The following is a 3615-nucleotide window of genomic DNA, read 5'->3' as shown; positions in this document are numbered from 1 at the left end:
AACAACAAAAACCCAAACAGGCAAACAAAAATCTGGGCAGAAGTGGTGCACACATTTGACCCCAGCGCTCAGGAGGCAGAGGCAGGTGGATTTCTGAGTTCAAGGCCAGCCTGGCCTAGAAAGTGAGTTCCAGTATAGACAGGGCTACATAGAGAAACTGCCTCAAAACACAAAAAAACAACCAAACTACCTAACAACAACCCAATGACAACCACAAAAACATTGTTACTTAGAAATGGTCAACTCCTCTAAGACATAAAGCAAAATGTCACATTCAAAATACATTGTAGGGCCAGTGAGAAGGCTTATTTGGTAAAGTGCTTGCCCACACAAACAGGAGGACCTAAGTCAAATCCCATGTTATAAAACAAGCAAAACAGGCATGGTAGTATGTGCATGGTAGTATGGGGAGGTAGAGACAAGGTGATCCCTGGCGCTCCCTGGTTGACCAGCCATAAACAAACCCATGAGTGCCAGGCCAGGGAGAGACTTTGTCTTAAAAAAACAAGATGGAGTCCTGGAGAGATGGCTTCGTGATTAGATAGCTTGCTACTGTCCCAGAGGAGCTATGCCAGGCAGTGACAATCACTTGCAACTCCAGTTTCAGGGATCTGATACCCTCTTTTGGCTTCTTGCACACACATGCACACAAATGACGTATATCCACTCACACATGCAGATACATGCATAAAAAAAACCTCAACATAGGTAGCTCCTGGAGAATGGCATCTAAAATTGTCCTTTACCCTTCAACATACACACACACACACACACACACACACACACACACACACTTGTACCAAGTATGGTGGATTTGTATGTATATCAGACATGCAGACTGATGTATCTAAATGTAGTTGTATATCTTTCCTGGGTCCATGACGGTCTGTACATAAAATCCTTCAGTTAAATCCTAAATGTAAGGGTTGCTAAATGACATGTAATCTTTCACACCTTTAGTGTGTTGAAGACCGAAGGAGGAAAGTTCCTGTGGGCATCACTGCAGGGTATCAGAGAAAGACAGCCGTTCCTAGCTGCTGCTCAAGATCTGCAGTGGAAAAAAAAAAAAAAGACAATGTTTCAGTAGTTTTGAATGGTCTGCTTAATAATTTGGAAAGCAGAATGTGGCTGTTTGATGCTCACTGAGCATTTTGGGGGACAACTAATTTGGGTATATTTATGTTCTGTGACGTCGACTAATGCAACTATCTGTCTCCCTGGAGTACATTGAAAGTGTCTAAAATGTGTTTATTCTGTTCTTCACAACGAGGCGGGCGTGTCTCATGGGTAGAGGCAGCCCACGTGGGCACCCTGCCTGAGAAGCTGAACTAAGAAGTTCTCCAGGAGTGGTTCAGTCGGGGGTGTTTGCTGTTTTAACCTCTGAGATCTGGGTAAGGCCTCCGATTTCTTAGAGTTGGAACTCTGGGAGTTAAAACAATTTTAATCAATCCTGTCAAATATATTCCAGCTTAGAAATGTTTCCATTTTAAATGGAGTGGGAAAGCAAACAGAAGTTAATTAAAAGGAGAATTGGTGAGTACTTCCAGTGTTAGGGTGTCTGAACCCTAGAGAAGCAAGAGCAGTGCCTTACTGAGACGGTTTTGTAACTAGCTTTAAGCCAAAACTGGGACAAAAATCTCACAATGATGGATGGTGGCAATGCTGAAGCAAAAGCAAAGCAAAGAAGAGGGAGAGTTGGGGTTTTGTGTGGAAAATCTCAAGGATGTGTGATTAATGAGGCTGGAGAACTGGCTCTGCTGTTCTTCCAGATGACCCAGGTTCCAGTCCCAGCACCCACACGGTGGCTCACCACCATCTGTAATTCCGGGGAATCCGACACCCACTTCTGACCTCCTTGGGCACCAGACATAGATATACATGCAGGCAAAATGCCCACACGCATTAATGATGATGAATAATGACAAAGATAAGTTTCTGGTTAGAAAAATACAGTGTCTAATTTAAGGAAATAGCAGGGAGGGGCTAGAGGAAGAAAGAACAACTCTAAGATCTGGGCTTACATTTTACAAGTTCTTAATTTCATATGAGAGACGGCACACATTTAAGGAAGAGAGGCAAAGCATCCTCCTTTTCCTGGGTCCAGGCAAGGATATGATACTCTTTCTCCATCTGGTGGCTCTCATAAGTTCTTGGGCCTGGTGTTTCTCATATGATTTTGTCACTCCACTTTATGTATGTGATCTACTTTAATATGTTTATAAGATAGTTCTGTTACCCTCTTAGGAGTAAGTTATTTATCAGTCTGTGCCCATGAGTGGGGTGTTATCTATGTGCACAACAAAGCCAGAGTCACCCTTCCTCTGCATTTAAACACACAATAGGACCACGCGCTGTTTGTAAAATGGAGGCACCCAGGTCAAGGCCCAGCCTGCACACCATTGCCTTTCACAATATGGGGTAACTTGGGCCAGAGAACAGTCTGATCTCAGCACACAGAAGTGAGAAAAGGAACTGCTACACCAAGTGTCATCTTTATCTAGACAAATGGCTCAGTCTCCCATATGTCCAAGAGTCATTGCATTTCCTGTATATAAGACTTTTAATTGGGGAAGATGATCTGGGGAAAGACAGTAGTGATAACTGCACAACAGTGTGTGTGTCCTTAATGCCACAGAGCAGTGTGCTTAAAAGCAGTTAAGGTGATACATTTTGTATATGTTTTGTATACACATGAAAAGGAATTCATCCGGGCGGTGGTGGCGCACACCTTTGACCCCAGCACTCAGGAGGCAGAGGCAGACCAGCCTGGTCTACATAAATGAGTTCTAAGACAGCCAGGGCTACACACACATCCACACAGAAAAGAAGACTCCATTCTTTGTCATTGTAAGGGCCATACCCTGATAGCTACCCCTCCTTCACATTTCCTCTAGTTCTGCATTCAATGGGATTTGCTTGACGAGTCTCAATCTGTAGCAACTTCTTCCTCTACCACTTCAATTGCAAGCTTCTATGCTGATGGGTTCACATTTGAATTAGAAACATTTACTAATTATTTCATGTGTGCATGACCCTGTGTTCAGTGCTGTGCACATAACAGCATAATATGGGCCTGCTGGGTGCTGGACATGGGGAAATAAAAGGGGTGGGAAAGAGGACCTGCATCCCGCCAGAGCTCAGGGCACTGCCACACTCTCCACATTGCCAGGTAGGATTCTGGCTGTGGGAAGCCACCAAAGCCCGGTCCATGGGGGTGGAGAGGATGCAGTCTGGGGTCCCTCACGGAGTCCAGGGACAACAGGCTCTAACTCTTGGGCATCACAGGATGTCGATGGACACTGCAGGAGAGCCGAGAACTGTTGGGGGCCCACTGGGGTGGCAGTGGACCCAGGCTGAAAGGAAAAAAGGGGGGTTGGGGGAAGGTGCTGGGTGGTTCCTGCATGGGTGAGAGTCCTTGGTCTGGTCAGCAGCTGGAAACGCTGGGAGAACTTCCTGTGGGAGATTAGAAGAGGCTCTTTAGGGGAAGGCCTTATTCCATTGCTCCAGCATGGTGAGTCTATGTGAAAGGAGGCAGGCCATGGTTTTAGAGCTTTATTGTAGAAAACAGAGGGAGAGAGAGAGAGAGAGAGAGAGAGAGAGAGAGAGAGAGAGAGA

This window comes from Mus pahari, chromosome 15 (assembly GCF_900095145.1).
Source record: "Mus pahari chromosome 15, PAHARI_EIJ_v1.1, whole genome shotgun sequence".
NCBI classification, from domain to species: domain Eukaryota; kingdom Metazoa; phylum Chordata; class Mammalia; order Rodentia; family Muridae; genus Mus; species Mus pahari.
The sequence above is the reverse complement of the archived record's forward strand: the minus strand, read 5'-3'. Positions refer to the sequence as shown.